A 26,003-nucleotide genomic window follows, 5' to 3' on the forward strand; every position below is an offset into this window, starting at 1 on the left:
GTGCTACTTGAGTAAATATTTTGTAGACGAAAATGGCCAGCATAAGGGTCTGTGACATCTAATAAATTCTAAAAAATGTGAAGGAAAAGTTAATGCAGTAAAATTACTTAAATTATATCAATGAAGTATTAATGAAATGTTGGGAACTGCTGATTTGTGTACCTTTTGGCGTTTAATCAACCCTTATACTTAACTTTTAAAACTGTAAGTTTTTGTTAAGGAGATCAATATTTTGTTATTCTCTCCATGAGAGTTTAAAAGATTTAATCTGTTATAAATAACAATTATAATATAGTACTATGTATAATGTACGAGGGTCATTCAATAAGTAACGAGACAAATTATTATTGCTCAAAAACGGTTTATTGAATCAGTACAAAACTTAGTTACTTTTCAACATAGTCCCCAGCAACACTTATACACTTGTCCCATCCTTCTGCTAATTTGTAAATGCCCTTGGCATAAAATTCTTTGGGTTGATCTCGAAGCCTCTTTTACACCTGATTTTTTACCTCTTCATTGGATCGAAAATGTATCCCTCGTAGACCATCTTTAAGGGGTCTAAACAGATGGAAGTCTGATGGGGCGAGGTCGGGGCTGTAGGGGGGATGTGGAAGGATCTCCCATCCCAGTTTCTGAAGTTTTTCTTTCGTCAGCTGTGCCGTATGTGGACGGGCGTTGTCATGAAGCAAAATCACGCCTTCAGTCAAGAGCCCACGGCGTTTAGTTTGAATTGCAGGTCTTATCTTGTTTTCCAGCATGTCACTGTAGTACTGGCTGTTGATTGTTCTTTGGCCTTCAAGAAAATCACAATAAATTGGCCCCTGAAAATCCCAGAATACTGTAAGCATGACTTTACCGGCAGATGGCTGGGTCCTGAATTTTTTCCGAATGGGAGAAGTCGTATGCTTCCACTCAAGGCTCTGTCGTTTTGACTCTGGCTCATAGTGGTGGATCCATGTTTCATCACACGTTACAATTCTTTTGAAAAAACCTTCTCCTTCAGTCGAATATCGATTTTTCAACTGTTGACTGATTTGAAGCCGGGTTTCTTTGTGAGCGTCCGTGAGTTGTCTGGGCACCCATCTCGCACAGGTTTACTTGTACTGCAGCTTGTTGTGAATAATGTTATGGACAGTTCCAACACTCGCGTTTACTTTTTCACTTATCAGTTCAACGGTGATACGCCTATTGTCCCGAATTAACGCGTCAATCCGAGATTCGAGAGAGGAAGTCCCAACTTCGATCGGTCGTCCACTGCGTTGCTCGTCAGAAACTTTTGTACGGCCACTTTGAAACTGTTCTACCCATTTGTAAACGTTTGAACGATTCAAACAATTGTCTCCGTACACTTTTAACATTCTTTTGTGGATTTTACTACCTTTCTCACCTTCCGCGACTAAAAATCTGATCACGGCACGTTGTTCTTCCACGGTGCAATTCTCGAGCGGACTCGCCATCGTTAACTGAGTAAATTTAAGGTTATGTTTACAAAATATAATTGAACAGCTGATCAGATGTCATCGCAAGGTTGCCAACTTTATGTCCTGAAAGTTTCATACGGATCAATTTAGCTGTTTTTGAGCAGTAGTAATTTGTCTCGTTACTTATTGAATGGCCCTCGTATGTTCTATGTACGATAGAAAGGTGGAGCGACTTTATTATAGATACTGAAATTTTGATAGCTATTTATTATAAATTTCTCTAAAAATACTTTGGACATAATTATCGTATAATGAATGGTGTAAATGGCCTTATCAACCAGTACATATGAAGAGCAGACGCAAATATGTGTTTGTTTTTTTTCCCCCAAAACGAGCAATTAGTCTTGGTTCATATTCTTGGTAAGAGAGATATAATATTGTATGGGACAAATGAAGGTCATCACTTTGACAGCAATATTCTATAATACGTACCTTTGCTTTCTTTGTATCTAGTCTGCATTTAATTTTGAAATGATGCTCTTTTCATGGTCAAATATGTAAACTACTGCTTAAATTATGGTTTAAGCAAAGCTGGTAGACGAGATAAATTACTAGTTATTTGAGAATAACTATTTATTCTAAAAACAGAGAATATTAAAATATACGCGATGAGGGAATGTAGTACGATATAATTCAGAAGGCTGAGAATTAATTTGAGAATTTATTCACTAAATGGTGATTATTGTTGGTCACACTACACTTAGTTATGCGTTATAATATAAATTTTTGTTTTGATATTTCAACTGTATGACTAAAATTTATCTAAATTTGTCACATTATATGTATAATAATTTTGTATGGAACAAGTTAGCGAGTTGTTGGTGTTGAAAGTGTCTGCCAACTATTTATAGTTGGACTAAAACTAATGAAATATTATCTATCTAACCAACTCCATCACTCCGCCAGATGTTTTGCATCAAATTTTTATTTCTTTCGAATTTACTTTTTCCTCGCTAGCATACTTTTTATGTCTCTTCACAAAGCGGATATGTCAATTATATCTCAATGAGTCCATTCTCCTCTATTATTTATGAATCGTTCAGAGTACTTACACTTCCTGTAGCTATTCCGAAATACAAGCTGTGTTTTTTGTTTTTTCCTGTATTGAATTTACACCCTTTAGAGATTGTTATATTTTAGATTTTCTCAAAATACGGCTTTTATAATTTTCCTTATTGCACAAATACTTTTATAACTTTTCTTAGAAATATTTTCTTGGATAAATTCGATTAAAGATATCCTCCTAGGCGAGGTTATAAGAAACACTCAATGTTTTCACATAATATAACCTGATTCCAGTGGGAATTCGATCTAATCACTGAGTTAATCCCTTCCCTTGTACTTCTTATTGTTTTTATAATTACTTTTTGAATAAATAATTTTAAAAAGTATTAATTATTAATCTTTTAATAATTATAATATTAAATATTTATTGTATTATTAAAAAAGAATTAAAAATGAATATTTTATTGTACTTAGTTTTTAAGGAATCCGTGGTTTTTGTTCAGATTTGTAAATAAGCCTTCTTTTATTAACATTGGTTTACTGAAATATTTATTCTCTTAAATTTTCATAAATATTAAATTGTTATTTCGGCTTAAGCAGAAATCTTGTCTCTTTTCTCCAATAAATGTTGGATTCTCAAAATAAAATTGCTATAAAATTTCTGCAAATTGTTATAGGAATAGAAATTGCTGTCAATCAAGTTCAATGTAAATTTGTTCGATTAGTCAACGTTCACATCCATTATACGAAAAAGTGGATACTAGCAAATGAAAAATGTAGATTTACTTTCATAGCTCGTTCCTTTTTAATAGAAATAGCATGACAGGTAGTCTTTTGGACGTCCCTCAGCTAAATTAGCTTTCCATTTCAGACTAATGTAAATAATTATTGGCCTTTAAGACTTATTAAATACTTTTAGAGATTAAGTATGCAACGAAGGTTCAAAATTAAAAGAAAAACAACTCACCAAAAATGCCATTACCCTAAATAAATGTTTTGGGTACTCGGCGATTTTTTTTTATTTAAATAGCCCATTTTAAATGAAATATTGAAGTTAACTTACAGATTGTAAGTGCTTAGGAAATTACAAACAAGGAACACAAAATTGTCCAAGGTGTAAATCTAGAAAGCTATATCATGCATAACTTTTTTTAGACTCATCTTAGCACTGCATTGCCAATGCTCGAACTTAGTCAGTTATTGCCAATGTGGAGTCATATTGACTCCATAATTTATTTTTATCTTTTTTTTTATATTGATTTCAATTTTAATAATAAAATTTGCTTTAAAGGATGAGAAAGAATAGGAATTAAGAACGAAAAAATAAATTTTAGCGCTGTCCACATTTCACGCAGAAGGAATTAACTTCAACTTAGGATCGCAGTAATTTCAGTATTTTCTAGAATCTTGATTACTGTGCGCTGTTGACACGGATCGGAAATTACCCAATTCGCTGCAAGTTTTTGCTGCAATTCGGACAGAAAATCAATTCTAGAAAGAGGCTTTTTGTGCCTTGATACTTTCTACGGAAATTATGTAAATTTATCAAATAAGCATTTAGGTAATAATCTGTAGTCAAGTTAATAACAGAAAATCTACTTACAAGGTCTGTAAATTAAGTAATGAGACTGATTTTTTTAATTTTTTTTATTCAAAAAGAATTACAGTTCTATATTGTCTACCTTCAAAATAACTTCCTTCTGAAGCCACACAGCGCTGGAGACGTTTCTTCCACTCCTCATAGCAGTGCTCGAACTCCGATACTGGAATAGCCTTCAGCTGGCCGGTTACAGCCGTTTTTGAATGTTTTCGACTGTCCCAAAATGAGTTCCCTTGAGGTGATTTTTCAACTCCGGGAAGAGAAAAAAAAGTCACAAGGGCTCAAGTCAGGCGAATAAGAAGGCTGAGGAGCTACAGGAATGTTTTTACTGGCCAAAAAACTCTGGTTTATTGAAATTACTGTGTGACAAGGAGCATTATCGTTGATGCAACACCCACTTGTTCTTGATGTTTGGGTCTCACACGAGAATGACCCTTTTTCGAAGTTTTTTCGAAGAACCACTCGGTAAAAGTGTTGATTGACCGTTTGAAAAACTACGAAAAAGGGTATATTGCCAATCAGTAGTCGAAATGACTCCGATATATTTACGTCAAAATGACTCTTTATGATTCAAGTAAACTAATCTGCAAAAAGAAACTAAGAATTCCACGGTCTTCAGCTCGTATCTAAGAGCATTTCGGAATAGCTATGAGATGTGGGGAAACACAGACCATTCCTATTTTCTTTTGGAGCCACATTGACTCCATATTGGCAATGCAGTGCTAACAACTTAATACCATTGGATGTTAATATTTTACTAACAAATAAAAACTTAGTTACACGCTATAATCGATCTTACTATCTTGAAAAATCATGCTCCTTAATTCTATATATCAAACACGTCTATTTGAGTTTAGGCTAATTTAAGTGAAAATTATAGCTTTTCACTGAAAATACAAACTCACAAACTATTTAAGATATCATATTGACCATTTTATTACATAACTTCTCAACGAAATTATTATTCATTAACTTATTTTGTGAATTCCACTCCCACTTTCTTGCTTATTATTCCCGCATATTTATTTATAAGCACAGCCTTTGCGGTAAGCTCGCGTGACTGCATTGTTTTTCACGAACCTTTGCTACTTTTATATTTAAAAACTAAAATCAAATGCATTCATAAATTTAATTAATCTTATCTGCATTTAAATAACAGTTGATTGCGGCCAGATTCTTGGAGGTTTGATTAAAAAAAAAAATAAATGAAGAAGTAAAAATTATTGGAACGTGGTTAGTGACACTAATGTTAGTTTGAGAACTATGAAATATGAGATTTGTAGTTTCACTTTTAAAAAAAACACTTCCCTCTATAAATAGTTACAGCTCTACCCTTTTAATATTTTCTATTTTTAGAAATATATATATGTACGTGGCCATTAGTTATCGTACTTGAAAAACTAGAGTGATGTATTTACATATTACCAATGTACGTATGTGAAGATGATATTGAACCAAACAGCAGTTGGTTTTTCTAATATTGGAATTTAAAAGCAGAAATTACTTTCACTTGTGAATGGTGCGATGTTTTAACAACCTGAAGTTGATTCAGGTTAACAGATGTTATACTAAAATTAAATTCGTGATCTCATTGAAGTAACCATGTACTATGACCAAAAGATCTGGAAGCCCAATGAGCAAAGAAAGTAAAATTGAAAGAAGAAAGAGTAGGAGGAACAATTTTCTGAAAAAGGAAGGAAGTCATTGGGTAGAAAGAAATAGAAGTAGCTCCATTCTGTCTATTTATTCTGTCCAATTTTCAAATCTTTCATTTATTGCTGTAATTAGTTAGATAAGGGGTCAAATATAATTGGAATTGAATGATTGCTGCAATCTTGAGCACTAACTAACTTGGTTTGTTAACGATAAAACACTGGTACGAGTACGATCTGCACTTATGAATAACTATAATCATGAACAGCAATGGTTCTTTTTTTTTTTGATGGCATCTTGAAATATTTTCCAAGAAAAATAACATTTCAAGGCCGCGATCATAGTGGTCGTGGTGAAAACGTCACTAGTGACGTCATTATTTTCGCTCATGCGAAGCTCACAACGCTTAAGAGCTGTGTCGTAGTGGGCGTTCAGAAATTTGGCGCAATTTTTTAAAAGAAAAGATGGCGACCGAGAAAATTATATCATGTAAATGAAAGTATTATCTCACGTAAATAATAGAATGTGTTTCTCGAAAGTCTAAAAAAAATAATAAAATGAAAAATTACTTATCCCTTTACATACTAAATCACTGAATAACGACCCAATTACACTTTGATAGTTAATAATACGTGGTCTAAGTTTTCGCTTTTCACCATTGCGATTTTTGTAAAATTGCATTCCACTCTTCATCGGAACTAGATGACGTTGCATTAATAAATATCCTACTGTTGCCACAAAAGACATTTTAATTTTATTTAAACGTAAATTTTATAAATAATCCACGAAAATATAATATAAAAATTGAATTATATACATATTTTTAATATAAGTCAACTTTACCAATAATTAATAAAGTTTATTATAACTGCTTATAAACGGGGTTAAAATTAAAAAAATAACCTCTTCAAGCTTCTGACTTATTTTCGAGGTCGCCATTTGTAATGTTTACATGGACGGTTGAAATGCCCCATAGTCCATTCCACTTGGGTTTTCGATTGTAACACTCGCAAGCAAGTGGAACGGGCAAGACCGCGGTCGTGAGCGTGATCGTTTTGAGCGCTTAGTGGAACGCACCCTAATTACTTAGGACCAATTTTGAAACTTATTAACATTACGCGACTCTTTTAAAAGTGAAAAGATTATGGAAGAAATTAAAATCAAAATTAAATTTATAATTACATTTATTTTAAGCGAATTCAATCTTAAAAAAAATTATAATACATATTCGCCATTTTTATTTATTGCTGTGAGTGGTTGATGGGAATATATGAAAAACTAATTCTTCTTTTTCTTGCTTGACATTACACTGGGACCTTGGTCTCCTCGATGCTCTTCTCTTTGTATATTGCATCAGCCTTCCAAAAGTTTGCATTTATTAGATCCGTTCTGACTATAATTTTTTAAAAACACTATAAATACAACTTTGAATTTGAATGTGGTTATATAGAGTAATTTAAATCTATTTGCCCAAAATTGTAGCAGCCATAATATTTTCTCGTAAAAATTTGTTAAAACGTAGTACAGTGGTTCTTAGGATGTGATTCACAGTCTGTCCACAATGAAAAAGATAGACAACAAGTCCTCGCCAATAATTTCCTTAAAATTTATAGTTGGAATCATACGATAGTTGTGGTAAATAAAGGAACCAGGATACTTTAGTCAAAATGTTAATATGACTTTTATTAGTTAATATAAACAAAAAAAAATTAAAATGTGTTTAAAACATCAAGTTGAATAAAACGACTTTACGTACGAAGTTGGAATAATTCCAGGGATATTTATCATTAAGATATGAAGATAAACTCCAGAGAACACTTTGATTGAAAAGGAATTTAATATAAAAATACTTGATTCAGTGCTTGAAGTGCTATCTGTTGGCATGTTTCCATGATTAACTCTTCCTCACAACTGAAATCAGCCATTGTTTATTATTGGTTAAGGTTTATTATTATTATTATTATTTAATACTTTTGGGAAGAATGCCACTTTTACTAAAATTATTTAAATTAATTTTATAATAATTTCAATATATTTTCATATGAATGTAAAAGAAAAATCTCTATTTATAATAAAATAATTATTGTTCCAGATGGATTTTAAAGTGATTTTGGTGAAGTTGTGCAAAGTTTGTGGAGAAAATAAGTTCTGATACAATACTTGTTATTCGTTTGCAACCAGAGAATCATCAAGCACAGAAATTAAGACAAAGGTAAGATGAACTTAATTAGTTTAAAAACCTGTATTAATTTAATACATTTACACAGAAAATTTAGTTGTTAACCTTTTGCACATGGATCCTTCTTGATATTTAGGAAACTAACAACCCGTAGGGTGTATAGTAATGCAAAAATTTATTACAAGAAAATATTTGTTTACAAAATGTTTTCAATTTCACTTATTTTTTGAAGTACGAGGGTCGTTTGAAAAGTCCGTGCAAAAATAAAAACTACTTAATTTTTTGGGGTAAACCTTTTTTATTTTTCAACATAGTCTCCTTTTAGGCTTATACACTTCGTCCAACGCTGCTCTAGTTTGTTGATCCCTTCCGAATAATAGGATTTGTCCAAGTCTGAAAAATAGCCATTCGTTTCTGCAATCACCTCCTCGTTTGAATAAAATCTTTTTCCCGCCAGCCATTTCTTCATATTGGGGAACAAATAGTAGTCCGAGGGAGCCAAGTCTGGAGAATAGGGGGGGATGTGAAACGAATTGGAACCCTATTTTCATTAATTTTGCGACCACAACTGCTGAGGTGTGAGCTGGTGGGTTGTCGTGATGGAAAAGGACTGTTTTGTGGGCCAATCGTGGGCGTTTTTCTTGCAGTTCGGTTTTCAAACGGTCCAATAACGATGAATAATATGCACCTGTAATAGTTTTACTCTTTTCCAGATAGTCGATGAGGATTATTCCTTGGTCTTCGCCTTTTTTGGCTCAGATTCCCCCTTGGTAACCCATTGTTTAGATTGTTGTTTGGTCTCAGGAGTGTAGTGATGAATCCATGTTTCATCCACAGTGACGAAACGACGCTTAAAGTCCTGCGGATTCTTCTGGAACAGCTGCAAACCGTCCTTGCAACACTTCACACGATTTCGTTTTTGGTCAAGCGTGAGCAATCGCGGCACCCATCTTGCGGATAGCTTTGTCATGTCCAAATGTTGATGCAAAATATTATGTACCCGTTCATTCGAGATGCCCACAGCACTAGCAATCTCACGCACCTTCACTCTTCTGTCATCCATCACCATATCATGGATTTTATTAATGATTTCTGGAGTAGTAACCTCAACAGGGCGTCCAGAACGTTCAGCGTCACTTGTGCCCATATGGTCACTCCGAAAATTTTGAAACCACTGTTCTAATCGAAGGTGCAGAGTCACCATAATGTTTATCAAGCTTCTCTTTAGTCTCCTGAGGCGTTTTGCCTTTCATAAAGTAGTGTTTAATCAACACACGAAATTCTTTTTCGTCCATTTTTTTGAAAATCACTCGACTTCCTCGATTCAAACGAATGCCAAACACAAAGAAATAGACCGATCTGGCTGAAACTTGGTATGTGTCCTTCCAAGAGATGCTACTAACTAAACATAACCTCGATACGCGCCAGTGGTGCTATCTCTCTGACTTTGCACGGACTTTTCAAACGACCCTCGTAGTTTTGAAAATAAAATTGTGTATCTTCACCTTTTTTTTTGTTTACCTTATAAAAATTAATTTTGTACTTAATTAAATTATTAACTATTAATTAAGTAAGCCATTAGATGAGATTGTTAATTTGTTTGCTCCAGGAGTTGAACTCCTGTTGCAGTTAGAAACTTTAAACTAAAGTTGGAAGAACTTTAACTAGATACATACATTCTCTACTACAGCATTGTTAAAATAACATCAATTTAAATGTGGAAGTCTGTGTGTGTCCCTCTTGAGACGATAGGCCATCTTCTCTTCAATCTCCTTAGAGGATTACCTGGTAATGTGGAGGAAGATAGGTGTTCTATCAGAGGGGTTAGGATGAGCTGCTGTAGAATGGAATGATGAAATTTGAGAAAACGAGTGTTAGCAAGATCTGTAATGAAAGGTATTTTGAGGTCATTATGGATAGTGTGAGGTTAGATACATAGAACGGAGCGTTAAGAAGTTTTCGAAGTATTTTTGTGGCTGTAATGTCTGGGAGGCGTAGTGAGTTGGAACGCTTAGTCGATTCCCCCATACTTCTGTGCCGTATGACCAAATAGGTCGCAGTAACAGTAGATATAAGAGTCTTTTGTTATGTAGGTTAAGTTTAGATCGTCTGTCAAAGTAGTCTAGCGAGAAGTTTTGTAGCGTTGGTTAGTTTCTTGTCTTTTCAGTCTAGTCTGGGGGATTCCATGTCAACCGTTTGCTTCTAGGTACAGTCCTAGGTAGCGTACTTTGTCCACAGTTGGTACAGAAGTTTGGTTCAAGATGATAGGAGGTAGGATTTTTCGTCTGAGAGTAAATACTATATATTTTGATTCTCCATTTGTTGAGCCAGTCCTGTAAGTGGTTGATGTGCGTTTGAAGAGTTCGTGTAGCGATAAGAGGATCGGAATGAGGAGATAAGATTGCAATATCATCAGCAAAGGTGGGAAGGATGGTATTAAATAACTGTGTTAATTAATATATTTACACAGAAAATTTAGATGTTAACCTTTATCACAAAGATTCGTCTTGATTTTTTGGAAACAATCCGTACGGTTTTTTGGTAATTCAAAAATTTATTATAAGAAAATATTTATTGACAAACTTTTTTTAATTTAACTTATTTTTGAAGTACGTGAAGATAGTATGTATCTCAAATCATTTTCTGCAATAACTAAAAAATCAAACTTATCTTACTGTGAAATGTTAAAAACAAACTATTTACTATTTGGTATTGGAATTAGTTTTTAAGTTCATAAATCGTAAAGAAAGCAAATAATTATTGATAGTGTTCTTGTTTGCCACTCAAGTTTGTCAAGTTAAAAGTGGTTTTATTAAGTGAAAACAGAGAGTTGCCAATGGAGAGCAAAAAATTAAAGTTAAAAACACCGCTGGCTCGGCACCATTATTACTTTAATGCAAAACACAAATAGCTCCATAATATGCGTACAAGGAAGTGACATTTAACATATAATTGATTACTTGATCATGCAAACTGAAAACTGCTCAGTATATTTGCAGCCTCCGGATAGGGTTCTCTCGTTACAGATATTTGTGTTGAAGGTACAAATTTAGTCAAGGGAAGAGGAATTTTTAAATAAACCACTGGAATTTATAATTCAGTTTATAATGAGTAATGAACATCTCAGTGTTTAGAAGTATTTATAGAGAAGGCAGTGCCCATAAATTAAATTAGGCGTGTAATTAATTGAGGAGGATTTGTTTCTGCGCTGTGGCCTTTAATTAGATCTATTTTGCTCCCCATTAGTAGGAGATGAAATCCTACACCGTCCCAGAATATAATTCACTCTGGACCTCTGGTAAAGTTCAAGTAGAAGCTGTCTGCAACATATAACTAGGTTTTAATTTGGCTACTTCAGGTCAAAATTAAAGGAAATCAAGCACTTTCAGGATGTTTTTGGGAAATCCAAATAGAATGGGAATGCTATAGCGAGGGTATAGGACCTTTTCCACAATTCTCCAAACGAAAGCAACAGCCGTCTCTTGGAGGAATCTCTTGGAAGCAGAGAAGTCAGCATTCTTAACACTCTTCTAACACCCTTCCCTTCCAAGTGGAGTTATACATATATAACCATCTCCACCATCTAAAAATTTGCTATGGATTTCTGGGGACAGATTTCACAGCCCTCCTTAAGCCCCGCGTTAACTAGAAGAGACTACTTCTTACATCGGAGGCTCCATTTTTTGATTAAGTAATCCCTGTACTAACCTTGTGAGGTTAAATTTTGGATGTTTTCAAATTTCAAATCTTTATATCTCTCTTCTTATTTTTCAGATTTTAATGATTTCTTTACTGAATTGTAGAGAGAAGTTTACTCTACAACTGGTTTAAATCTCACTGATTTAGTGATAATAGTTAGTGAGATATAGAAGGTTAAATTTTGGATGTTTTCAAATTTCAAATCTTTATATCTCTCTTCTTATTTTTCAGATTTTAATGATTTCTTTACTGAATTGTAGAGAGAAGTTTACTCTACAACTGGTTTAAATCTCAATGATTTAGTGATAATAGTTAGTGAGATATAGAAGGTTAAATTTTAGATGTTTTCAAATTTCAAATCTTTATATCTCTCTTCTTATTTTTCAGATTTTAATGATTTCTTTACTGAATTGTAGAGAGAAGTTTACTCTACAACTGGTTTAAATCTCAATGATTTAGTGATAATAGTTAGTGAGATATAGAAGGTTAAATTTTGGATGTTTTCAAATTTCAAATCTTTATTTCTCTCTTCGTATTTTAAAATCATTAAGATTTTAATGATTTCTTTACTGAATTGTAGAGAGAAGTTTACTCTACAACTGGTTTAAATCTCAATGATTTAGTGATAATAGTTAGTGAGATATAGAAGGTTAAATTTTGGATGTTTTCAAATTTCAAATCTTTATTTCTCTCTTCGTATTTTAAAATCATTAAGATTTTAATGATTTCTTTACTGAATTGTAGAGAGAAGTTTACTCTACAACTGGTTTAAATCTCAATGATTTAGTGATAATAGTTAGTGAGATATAGAAGGTTAAATTTTGGATGTTTTCAAATTTCAAATCTTTATATCTCTCTTCTTATTTTTCAGATTTTAATGATTTCTTTACTGAATTGTAGAGAGAAGTTTACTCTACAACTGGTTTAAATCTCAATGATTTAGTGATAATAGTTAGTGAGATATAGAAGGTTAAATTTTGGATGTTTTCAAATTTCAAATCTTTATTTCTCTCTTCGTATTTTAAAATCATTAAGATTTTAATGATTTCTTTACTGAATTGTAGAGAGAAGTTTACTCTACAACTGGTTTAAATCTCAATGATTTAGTGATAATAGTTAGTGAGATATAGAAGGTTAAATTTTGGATGTTTTCAAATTTCAAATCTTTATATCTCTCTTCTTATTTTTCAGATTTTAATGATTTCTTTACTGAATTGTAGAGAGAAGTTTACTCTACAACTGGTTTAAATCTCAATGATTTAGTGATAATAGTTAGTGAGATATAGAAGGTTAAATTTTGGATGTTTTCAAATTTCAAATCTTTATTTCTCTCTTCGTATTTTAAAATCATTAAGATTTTAATGATTTCTTTACTGAATTGTAGAGAGAAGTTTACTCTACAACTGGTTTAAATCTCAATGATTTAGTGATAATAGTTAGTGAGATATAGAAGGTTAAATTTTGGATGTTTTCAAATTTCAAATCTTTATTTCTCTCTTCGTATTTTAAAATCATTAAGATTTTAATGATTTCTTTACTGAATTGTAGAGAGAAGTTTACTCTACAACTGGTTTAAATCTCACTGATTTAGTGATAATAGTTAGTGAGATATAGAAGGTTAAATTTTGGATGTTTTCATGGCTTGACACCTTGGATAAGGCTTCACTGAATTCTAGTTTAAGACAGCAATCTAGGTTTCTTGGTTTTCATCAGTATTGAAGCTATCGAAACATATGTGAAATAGATATGCCTTGTCGAAAGTCGATTTCCATCATAGCAGCATTTTGAAAAGAATAGAAAAGTATTAGAGAAGATTTCAATATAATATTCTATTTCATTTTAATTTGTTAACACTGTTTACTTAATCAGGGAAGGTAATCATAACCTATTTTTGTTTTGTATTTCTTTGTATTTATTTAATAGGAGAAGGTAGAAAAATGATCTCTCAGAATCCCGCTTATTTTAGTTCAATTTAGTAAATTATTTGTATTTAATTTAAAAAAAATGGTTTTATTTATTTAGTATTTTCCAGTCTCCTAATCCTTTAACGATTGCTCTGACGGACTCGTTTACCTTATTTATTAATTATTACTTTTTGTGTAAGTTTATTTTATTTTTTTAAATTCATCACTTTGAGATATTACAGCGTTTAAGGGTAAAAAAGATGATTGGCAATTTCTGTTATACAGTGACTCCCATTAATATTGGGACACCTATTACAAAATGATTTAAAAGGAAAATGAAAACAACATACAAAAGTTTGGAAATTTTTTTTTTTTAAATTACATTAGCAACATCTGTACAAATTATATATAAGTATAAATCGATGAAATTCCAAACTGTTAGGTAGCACTTTTTGAAAAAGTGTGAAATAAGGCTCTCAAAAATATTGGGACACCAGAAGTGCTAGAGTTTAAATGTTCAATATTTAAAATCTCCTACTATTTAATATTTGGTTGGTAATAATTTAATAGTTGCTTTTTGACTTAAAACAGCCCTCAAACGATCAGGCATAGGTGAAACAAGTTTTTGGTTAATTCAGGTGGTGTTTTTTTCCTATTCTTCCAGGAAACATCGTTTTAATTCATTTTTGTTAGATATTACTCGTTTACTTAAAGCACTGGCTAAATATTGCCATAAATGTTCAATGGGATTAAGATCTGGAGACTGCGGAGAGGTTTGGAATACTTTTGGGCAATTGTATAACAGTCACTGACCCAAGCCGTAGGTTTGGGGTCGTTATCTTGGTAGAATTTAGAAGACCCTAAAAGACCAAATGTTTGGGCACTTTTTTCAAATTATATTTTAATATATTACTATAAACCATTTTGTGCATCATTCCATCAATAAACACTAATTCTCCAAATCCTGATGCGGACATCTAGCCCCAAACCAGAACTGACCCACCTCCACCCAGAGGTGCAGCTATAAAACCCTATAAAACAGCTATAAAGTTGGCTGTAAATTCTTCTTTTCGAGTTCAGCATTCGCTTTCCTCCAGACCATAACCCTTCCATCTGACTGGAAAACATTAAATTTTGATTCATCGCTAGGGTATATCATTCCAAAAGTCACTATTTCCATTAAAATATTTTTCGGCAAATTTCACTCTCTTAACACTATTTATCTTACTGACAAAAGGATTCTTCCAGGCTACTCTACCATGATAGTCGAGTTTTCTTAGCACTCTCCGAACTGTTTCTGCTCCTTTTTTGCTCTCTGAACATGTCAAAAATTTCACATAGAAGTTTTGGAGCACTAAGTCGGTGATCTTTTCTAATTCTTTTAATATATAACGCTGCTCTCTCTCAGAGAGCAGTTGAGGACGGCCTTTTTGTGGGGTTGAAACAATTCTTTTTTCTTTTTGGTAACGCTGAATGATGTTCCACACAGTAGATGTTTTAGGTCCGATCAGTTTTTCTGTCTCTCTAACACTTTTTATCGTCTTTGTGCAAAGAAATTATAATATTTCTTTGTTCAATCGTTGTATTTGTATTTTTGCGCGACATGTTACACCTGGCTTGATTTATATAAACTAATTTAATTATTAATTTCATATTGAATATATGCTTAAGGTATATATTTACAAATTGTATAAATATTCGGGCAAAACCTTGGACAAACTATAAATTATAATAGCGTCCCAATACTTATGAGAGGTAGAATTTGCTATTATTATATATATTTTTTTTAATCTACCAAAACATTTTTATTTACTTATTTAAATAGTTTTTATTTAATTAATAGTAATTATAAAATGAAATGAATTTATAAAAATTTGAATAAATGGGTGCCACTTTTAATTTTCGTCAATTTTGAACTTCTGTATGTACTGTCCCAATATTAATGGGAGTCACTGTATATTTTTTATTATTTGTTTAATACGAAGTCTTCAAACAGAAGAAACACTAACCTTGTAACAATGTAAAAAATGATAATATTGTTAGAAACAAAAGCCCTGAAGATACCTAATCACTAGATTAAAAGCTTGGTAAAAAATATAAGTACAAAATATTATTTAAAAAAATATAGAAAATTTGAGGCAAACGCTATAAATTTACACTACCTTTTTTAGTGTAATGAATGTTAGTTTAATAAAAAACCAAATTACTAATTTAAAATACCATGACAAAATTAACTTTTTGAACAAATAGCATGTTCAAAGCATGAACAAAGTTGAAAACTAAAGTAGTTTTTATCACGTTTTCTAAATAATGGGCAAGGAAATAAATAAATTAACTTGTGGTAAAACTAAATTGTCAACAATTTGAAAATATTAACTGCAAAAAATTAGGTAAGATAACAAAAAAATAATCAACTTAGTGATTGGAAGTTTGGTAAGTGTTTCTTTTGGTGGTGAAAGTTTAAAGTAACGCTATCAAATTACTTAAGTGAATTAATGGGTTCTCATGCACAGGCAGTAATTTGTGTCACCAAACGGTGTTTCATAATATCCACAAAAAAAAAGAATGGATAGATTAACCTCTGTTAGATGAAAATGAAGAAGCTGGTTCCAGAAGGCTCTTACACAGATGTTTTTGGTGGAAGAAACTCTTATAACTAAGGAACGGAATTTTATGTATTTAAAAATGCCAAATATTTAATTAAAATATGCATTTATTTTCGTCAATTATGTGGAAAATATGTGATTTTCTTAAAATATTTCCTGGAATATTTAAGTAAAATGGACATTTTTTTTTATGAAAATGGATTTTTTTTTGGGGGGGGGGTCAAGTTATAATTATTTATACAAGAAAAGAACATTTTTACAATTATAAATAAGTTTGTGGAAAGGGATATCTGCTCTAACCAAAGCCCGACACAGATCTGTACTCAGAGTAGACTTACTTGATGATGGAGATGTAAGGAAGGCTTGATAGGACGTCCTCTCTTTCTTTCTGTTTTTATTCTCTATGTGCGATCCGGTGGCAATATGTTGGGTGACTTGGGAACGTTGAGAGCAAGAAACGCGCTTGTCACAAGCTGTGCAGTCAGTCTCCATCACTTCGAAAAAGTTCTGCTGGAAACTCGCGAAAATATTTAGCAACCAGTTGTTTGTTTGAGGCCGATGTTCGTGTCATTTCACCCAAAAAAGAATACACTAAGTGATCGAAAGAAACGAATTGGACACTTCAACGAACGAGCTGAAAGAACAGACATCAGACAACTTCAAAGAACTAACAAGTGCCCGTCACTGTTTAACAGCATTCTGTGTAAATTACAATGACCATTGTACCCACTGTGATGCACAGCCCTACAGTCTGTGGTTCACAGTTCCTGTCAACCATCTCCCAATTATGAAAATATGCCCAAAATGAAAAATATGAAAAAATATGTACATATTTTGATTAAATATATAGAAATATTTATTTATTTTAATCAAATATGTATAAATATGCGATAACATCCAAATATGTGGAAATATGTGAAATAAAAGTAGACTCAAACGGCTTAAAAAGTGTCAGTATGAATACTTCTAGTTGAAAAACGTCTGTAAATTGCCTAGAAAAAAATATGTAAATACATACGAATCCGTTCCCTACTTATAACTGACTCTTGAGCTTTCCCTAAACACCAGGGAATCGAAGCACAATGCATTGACAGTAACAATGCATTATTTTGACCCCAATTCAAATATAAACGCTTGAGGACTACTCTTAGATACGTAATATAGACTTTTAAATATGATACTCCTCTGAACGGATTCAATCTAATCCATATAAGAAATGCTCAAAAGCTCGATAGAATATAATAGAAAGACTTGATCTATTGATTAAAAGAGCTTCATCAAACCAGTTTTTGCATTGTATGGTCAATAAAATTTTGTTTGGCATTGCTCACAATTATTAGACCAGTTTTTAAAATGCTGGTAGATCTGAATGAATTAAATTTGTTTTAAGATTGAACAGCTGACAGAACAGCTTACTTATTTGAGCAGCATTTCCCAACCACCAATGGTACGCGAGTTGCTGATTGGTGGTACGCGAAAAATAATCAATGATGGCGGACATAGTAAATTAAATAATACAAACGTTTTTTCCAATAACACATAAAAATTGTTTTAATTATGTATATTGTACAGCAATAAGGTTAGTCTGTCTCAAGACATACGAAAAAAATATAATAGCACATTTAACAGGATTAAAATTGCCTTTCATGGAGTATTTTCCAAAATCCGAAAACACAAATGATAACTGGATTCCAAATCCCTTCTATAAAGAAAATTTAGGAAAAGCTACGTCATTATCCGATAAAAGGTAAAGAAAATTTAATAGAATTATCACGTGACAGAACTTAAGTGATAACTAAATTAAATATCTGCTTAAAGAGACTGGATTGTAATGAGTAAGCTCTATCCAAGCAACATTAAATTTAATTGGTACTTACAGGTAGTTGAATGCTTGAAAGATATTAATTTATAAGATTTGGGCACAAATATAATAATCCTAAAGAAGAACTTTGTAGATTAATTAATAATTTTAAAGAGAAAAATATGTACATAATTTTTAATTGTTTAAAAAAAGTGTTAAAACTAAGATCTTACACAGTACAAAGTTTATAAAGTGAACATGAACTTGGAACTCCTCTGTAACAGATACATTGTATCTCTATACAAATACAGATAATAATAATAAAATAACACACTCGGAATAACAAATTTCACGAAACTCGAACTCCTTTAGTAACAGATACATTGTATCTCTATACAAATACAGATAATAATAATAAAATAACACACTCGGAATAACAAATTTCACGAAACTCGAACTCCTTTAGTAACAGATACATTGTATCTCTATACAAATACAGATAATAATAATAAAATAACACACTCGGAATAACAAATTTCACGAAACTCGAACTCCTTTAGTAACAGATACATTGTATCTCTATACAAATACAGATAATAATAATAAAATAACACACTCGGAATAACAAATTTCACGAAATACAATCATTTTTACGAAATACTTAGGGTTGCTTTCTTAAAACCTGGTTGTCCTTGCCCTTTCTTAAATTACGAAATGACCCTTTTGTTTTTTTTTCCAGATATTATTCACACAAATCTAATTTATTTTATTGTATTTTTGATTCAAGTTCTGACTTCTGAGACTTCTTCATTTGGCGTATTGTTTTTCTGTTCTAACTGAACTGAATAGGGCAACAGGTTGTTGATTTAACGATGAACGAAATGCAAAAAATGGCACTGGATTAGATGTTTCTGATCAATTATGTTCTTATGGTAGGTGAAGTCCTTTCATAATACCGACGCTGTTTTGAGGCCTACTTTTTTTGCAATTAATCGCAGATTTCTGCATCAATTTGTAAAACAACCACTATTCATGGTATATCTTTCGAAAGGTGTTTGTATGTAGATGTGTTTCATGAATAGTGCACTTTTTAAACTTATATAATATTTTTGAGAAAAATGAAGTCAAAGTTTTTGAAAAAATTAGAAACTTGCCTTATGTTTGGGCCACAAAGTGAAACACTTGATATTATTATTTTGGAATATAAATTAGCTTATTTAAAAGGAAATTTAACCTTCTTTCTAATGAGCTCATTGAAATTGCTGTAGCTTTAATAGTTTGAGAAATACTAGACAAATGTTTGCTAAAAAGTAGTGATATACCTTGAAAAAACATAAATAATTAAAAATATCTATAAAACGGAGCCGAATCGAGCCATAGTTTATATGGAATTTTTTGTTGCAAATGATGCCCAGAATCGCCTCCCGAAGTTACCGTAGTCTTATGCTGAACACCCTGTATATTCCCGGGCCCCAAAATCCTATCGACGGCTCTGAATGTACCTAATATTTTTTGGGTGTCCTTTTTTGCAACTTTATAGAATTGGCAATCCTAGAAGTGGTAGAATTTAGCATGCTGTACTACCAAGTGGTACGCGAGCCAAAAAAAAAGGTTGGGAAACGCTGCTTTAGAGAGATGACCCTGGTTGCAGCATCTGAGAACATCCAACGTAACTTAACTTCTCCCAAAAACAGTTTCAAATAAAAAAGATTAAAATGCAGTGAGATAAATAAAACATTAAGTTAAAGGTAATTCATTTGGGCTATTTTCAAAATAAATTGAAATGGGAAACTACCAATAGAAAATATTACTAAATTTTCCTTCACACTGAGCTCAACAAAAGTAAGTACGAGGGTCGTTTGAAAAGTCCGTGCAAAAATAAAAATACTTAATTTTTTGGGGTAAACCTTTTTTATTTTTCAACATAGTCTCCTTTTAGGCTTATACACTTCGTCCAACGCTGCTCTAGTTTGTTGATCCCTTCCGAATAATAGGATTTGTCCAAGTCTGAAAAATAGCCATTCGTTTCTGCAATCACCTCCTCGTTTGAATAAAATCTTTTTCCCGCCAGCCATTTCTTCATATTGGGGAACAAATAGTAGTCCGAGGGAGCCAAGTCTGGCGAATAGGGGGGGATGTGAAACGAATTGGAACCCTATTTTCATTAATTTTGCGACCACAACTGCTGAGGTGTGAGCTGGTGGGTTGTCGTGATGGAAAAGGACTGTTTTGTGGGCCAATCGTGGGCGTTATTCTTGCAGTTCGGTTTTCAAACGGTCCAATAACGATGAATAATATGCACCTGTAATAGTTTTACTCTTTTCCAGATAGTCGATGAGGATTTTTCCTTGGTCTTCGCCTTTTTTGGCTCAGATTCCCCCTTGGTAACCCATTGTTTAGATTGTTGTTTGGTCTCAGGAGTGTAGTGATGTATCCATGTTTCATCCACAGTGACGAAACGACGCTTAAAGTCCTGCGGATTCTTCTGGAACAGCTGCAAACCGTCCTTGCAACACTTCACACGATTTCGTTTTTGGTCAAGCGTGAGCAATCGCGGCACCCATCTTGCGGATAGCTTTGTCATGTCCAAATGTTGATGCAAAATATTATGTACCCGTTCATTCGAGATGCCCACAGCACTAGCAATCTCATGCACCTTCACTCTTCTGTCATCCATCAGCATATCATGGATTTTATCAATAGTTTCTGGAGTAGTAACCTCAACAGGGCGTCCAGAACGTTCAGCGTCACTTGTGCCCATATGGCCACTCCGAAAATTTTGAAACCACTTATAAACTGTTCTAATCGAAGGTGCAGAGTCACCATAATGTTTATCAAGCTTCTCTTTAGTCTCCTGAGGCGTTTTGCCTTTCATAAAGTAGTGTTTAATCAACACACGAAATTCTTTTTCGTCCATTTTTGGAAAATCACTCGACTTCCTCGATTCAAACGAATGCCAAACACAAAGAAATAGACCGATCTGGCTGAAACTTGGTGTATGTTCTTTCAAGAGATGCTACTAACTAAACATAACCTCGATACGCGCCAGTGGTGCTATCTCTCTGACTTTGCACGGACTTTTCAAACGACCCTCGTAAAAAACAATACGGTTCTTTCTCACGAGAATTTTGTAGAAATTTTATGACAATGTTTTGTAAAAAATTAACCCGTAAAAACTAGATTGTTTCAACAGTTATTACTATACGTGGATGTAGTAGCCATTGCTACTCTTGGTTGTACATATTCTTTGAAGGAGATAAAAGTAAAAAAACATGGTAACAAAACAATTTACAGATATGAGAGGAATAAAACCTCCCCAAGTGTTAACGATATAACCTTGTATAACCCTAGGTTAGATGATTGGAAGGTAGTATTACCACTTTTTATTGTAGGTTATTATTTTTATTTTTCACAACCAATGGGGTTATAAATTCTACAGGTCACCTTTTTTGCACTCATATCATTTTTAATTCTAGCCCTAAATAATTTTTATCCTTGCATAATAAGTTTAGAATTATCTACTCTCATTTCTATTGTTTTTGGTCACGTACGGATGATAATTAAAATAATAAATATTTATTAAATGTTCATTGTAGTTTATATTCCTATTAATGTGACGTAAAAAAATTAAAATAAATACACGCAAGTTTGTAATTTTAGACAGGGGCTACTTGATCGTCAATCTAGACTAGAAGAAAAAAAAAGGCTAAAATATTTTGTATTATTTTATGAGTTCATTGGCCACTACATTATGTTTGACATGCGAAGCCATATTTTAATGGATTATTGAATAATGCTAATTGAATCTAAAATCACCAAACATTTTATTTCTGGGTTCTCTTTTTAGAGTCAGTCCCTCATGCTATCATTTATACAGGGTGTTTCAGGGTTAAGTGTCCTAACTGAAAATATGAATTTAGGACCTCAAAACAAGAAAAAAAATTTCCTCTGACGCTTTGTTTACGGTGATATTCACGTCTAAAGATTTCCATTTTATGAATTATTATTAGGTAGGTTATAATACCAAAAAATTAATAATGTCTTCCAATTACTTAATTAATAGCTAATAATGACAATTAAAAGTAAATAATAAAGAAAATGATGAATCGGTATCTTTCTTCCTCAGCAGCAATAGCCGAACGGCACTGGATTGCTGTTATTGATTCAATTACTCTTCTTCTTAAAGAATGAAGATCATTGACCGGCATTTCATAGACTTTTCCTTTAATGGCACCCCAAGCAAAACAATCCACTGGTGTCAGATCTGGAGAGCAAGCAGGCTAAGCCACCGGTCCTGCTCGGCCAATCCATCGATTGGGATAATGTGTTGATTTAGCCACTGTCGTGGATCTCTGCCGCAATGTGCTGTACAACCATCTAATTGAAACCATGAGTTCCTTCTGAGTTGAAGCGGAACAACATCAATCAAAATGTAATAATCATTACAAAGAAACTGCAGAAATGTGTCCCGCATTAAGCCTAGGTGGTAAGTAATGCGGGCCAATTAAAATATTGTCTAATATCACTGAAACTGGTGTGCTGAAAATGGTGCACACGAATTGCTTGAGGATTTTTCCAGCATCCAGAGATGATAAGTGTTCTGGTTGAACATTTCTTGTGAGAGTAGCTTCATCCGTCCAGAGAATATGACGCGAAAATTGTGGCTTAAGATCAACTTGATTTAAATACCAATCGTAAAAATTTCTTTGACAAAATTCTTGAGGTAATACATGTCGTACCTGTTGATGTGGGTGACGTCCATCTGCAGAGAGAGTTCTCCTAACTGTAATTGGCGTAATATGTAATTCAGCTGCAGCTCTTCGTACAATGGCAGACGGATTATCATCAAAATATTGTAATATTGTCGCACTCCTTTCATTTCATTAAGGGGCTAGAGCTCCATCAGCATGTGGAATTAAAGCAAATATAACAGTTACTCTAAGACGTTGAAATGTGGACCTAAAGATAGTCTTTTATTCGGAAATCACACGGAATATTCACGACGGGCAGCATTGCAAAAAGCATAAACAAACACCATACCAGCATATTCACTGTTAGAATAAATGCGATGCATAATGGATACAAACTCTGTAAAAGCGTCAAACTGATAAATGTTATTGAGAAAGAGTTATTATTTAGAAAATCCACAGAGCAAATTCCAGATGGTATTATTCCGTAAAATGTCAATATTGGTATGTGCAGTTAGATTTAGATTTAGATTTTGAAAAGACGGGGCGGGACCCTATCCCCACGGCACTGCAGCCACACGAGGCTTATTGTGCCTTCCCCTTAAACCTAGTAGGTGAAACCTCCCCTCCTAAGAAGGTCGAGAGCTTTCCCTACTAGTTCCTTCTGCGCTGTTATCTCCTTTGGCCTCAAGGTTCCAAAGATGTCATAGCGCAGTCTCTCAATTGCAACGCAATCGAACAACAGGTGAGAGGCCGTTTCCTCCTCTTCCTGGCACAATCTGCACAAAGGTTCCGAGCTAATAAGCCCTATCTTGTGCAGGTGCTTTCTGAACCTTCCGTGCCCCGTGAGTAGGCCTGTAATCAGAGTAATCTGATTCCTGCCTAAACCTAGAGTCACTTTAGTTCTTTGTTTGCACAACAAGGGCATAACCCTCTTGCTGTGTTTGACCCCTGGAAGCATCACCCAGTACTTTTCGTGTTCTCTCCAGATCCAGTCTCTGAGAGCCTCACGAACTGCACCCCTAGTGATCCCCAGGACTGGTTCCGGACCAGTGAAGGGAGTATTAGCTCCATTCCTGGCCAACTGATCAGCTATTTCGTTCCCCTTGATCCCCACATGGCCCGGCACCCATTCCAATCGGAGTTTGTTGTGCCGAGCCAGCTGATCTAGGGCCTTTTTACATTCCCAGACCAGGGAAGAGGTGGGTATGTGCAGTTAGAGACACGAGGTGATTTTAGCAGTTATACAATCAATTTATCATTCGTGCTAAAATCTTTAGACGCGAATATCTCATAAACAAAGCGTTAACGGGCATACCTGAAAAAGGAAAATTTGTTTCTTGTTTTGAGGTCCTAAATTCATATTTTCAGTTAGGACACTTAACCCTGAAACACCCTGTATAATAAGCTAAAAAATTTTTTTTTTTTCTTTATTAAGGATTCGTAAATCTGGTATCACTGGTGTCCGAAACTTTCTCAATGAATAGCCCGTTTTGTAATTAATTTCTTATTACAAGTTACAGAAGGGTTTAAAAATTCTAAATAAAAAAAAAGCTATGACTAAACCAAAGTGCTTTGACACTTAAATTTAAGATATTTTAAAAAAAGTGGTTTTAATCAGTTTGTGCAATGAAAGGTTTACATTTTTGGCTAATCTATAGAATAGCTCCCCGGGGGCGTGGCCTGTTTATTTTTAGGGGGTGGGAAGTACAGCGCACCTACCGGTGAGATTTTAAACTACTTCCCGCCAATGAACTGTTTCGGATTGTGCGAATTTCGTAACTCTTATGTTTCGCGCGCATGCGCAGTACACTTACTGCATAGTAACTGCTTCCTGTTTAATGTATTAATAGTTCCCGCGAGTGCCCTGTTTGTGACTTTTTTTTTGTAACTTTATGATTATGAGCGTTTTAAATTTGCAGTTTTTTTTTTTTTTAAATTAAAGCATGATTGTAGTGTGAGTGAGGATGGAGTAATGAACTTTATAAAATTTTGTTCGATTTTCTGGAGGGAGTTCGACAAGTATACCCTCCTCAGGAAAAGGACTCCACAGAATAAGGTAAGTTTCTTTTGTGTTGTTCTGTTTAATTATTGTAATGAATCTTGTGACACAAATTAAAAAATTGAGGGTGATTATTTAGGTTAGGAGGGGGGTAAGAAAAAATCAGGGGGTGTGGGGGGCGAAGCCCCCCCCATTAAGAAATAAATAAATCAGGGGGTGTTTAAATAGAAATATCAATCCTAAATAAATAATTCGAAGTGATTCTGATTCGCTGTTACCATATAACCCGCTAGATTTAAGTGTAAATATAAAATAAAGAAATAGTTTTATATTTATATTTGAATATGGCGGGTTCTATAGTAACAGCGAATCAGAATCACTTCGAATTAGGCCACACCTCCGGGGAGCTATTCTTAAGATTTACCACATTTTTTAATGTTTACCTCAAATCTGTGTGGAAAATGTATGTACATACTTTCATTAAATTTCCAGTAATAATTAGAGAGGTTACTTATTATTTTAGACAGGTTATGTTTTTATAAATGGCTGCAGCATTTCATAAATTATTAACTGAATAGAACATTCGTAAAAATCTGGTATATTTACTTTACTTTCCCTGATTTATACATTTTTTTAAATTCTTTTAAAAAAGAGTTTTTTTTTTTTTTCAATACTGTCAAGATTTTAAAATTGCAGGTTACACTGTAATGGATCCTCAGATAGAGCTCTAAAAACTGTTTTTCAAGGTAAATAACTCAAATCGAATGTACGTAATTTATATACAAAGTTCAGAAAAAAAAATATATATAGGTGGCATTTTTAAAAAATCTAATAAAAGGGAAATATTAAAGCCGACAGGTGGTACTTCTAGTTATGGGTTTTATTATTCCATTATTTGTAACAGGAAGGTTACAGGTAGGTTACTTCTGCACTAACCAACAGTCACCATTTATTGAAGTAAAGTTAAAGTAAACTAGTCCCTGTTGTTAGAATTGCTTAATTTTCCCTTCTTCCAAGTTTACATTTTATATCCACGCTTTGCTCTACAGTGTTGTATAAAAAGGGAAGGTTGAAATGTAGATTTCAACTGCCAGAGAAATGTTAGACTGTAATTTTCAGCAACAAAATATAGGACAGAGTAAATATTTAAAGGGTTTATATTGTGTACTACCATTACGATGTAAGGGCATTAGAAGGGTTAGGCCACTATACTTATGAAATATACATGCGACTAGATAAGGCCGTTTATTTTTATTCTTCGTATTATCACACTTCTACTCACCACATGGAAAAGAAGAGGTATTGCAATCGTGTCCAATTTTTGGAAATGTTTTTGATATTTTTGAGGAACAATGAAAGCTATTTTCACCAATAATCCATAG

General features: G+C 33.3%; 1 protein-coding gene across 7 annotated transcripts in view; it reads left to right on the forward strand.

Annotated features, from left to right (window-relative positions):
• LOC141447210 (calcitonin gene-related peptide type 1 receptor-like) overlaps positions 1-26,003 on the forward strand; it is a 444,034-nt gene that overhangs the window by 59,108 nt on the left and 358,923 nt on the right. For 5 of the 7 annotated variants that reach the window (XM_074114518.1, XM_074114515.1, XM_074114521.1 and 2 more), the window contains exon 2: positions 7,835-7,954. The gene's annotated coding sequence lies outside the window, so the exon portion shown is untranslated. Of the gene's footprint in view, positions 1-7,834; positions 7,955-25,317; positions 25,368-26,003 lie in introns of all 7 variants that reach the window. The other 2 variants (XM_074114519.1, XM_074114517.1) reach the window with 1 other exon arrangement.

Source organism: Rhodnius prolixus, unplaced genomic scaffold (assembly GCF_049639745.1).
Source record: "Rhodnius prolixus isolate KJV_2025 unplaced genomic scaffold, Rpr scaffold_7, whole genome shotgun sequence".
Taxonomy (NCBI): domain Eukaryota; kingdom Metazoa; phylum Arthropoda; class Insecta; order Hemiptera; family Reduviidae; genus Rhodnius; species Rhodnius prolixus.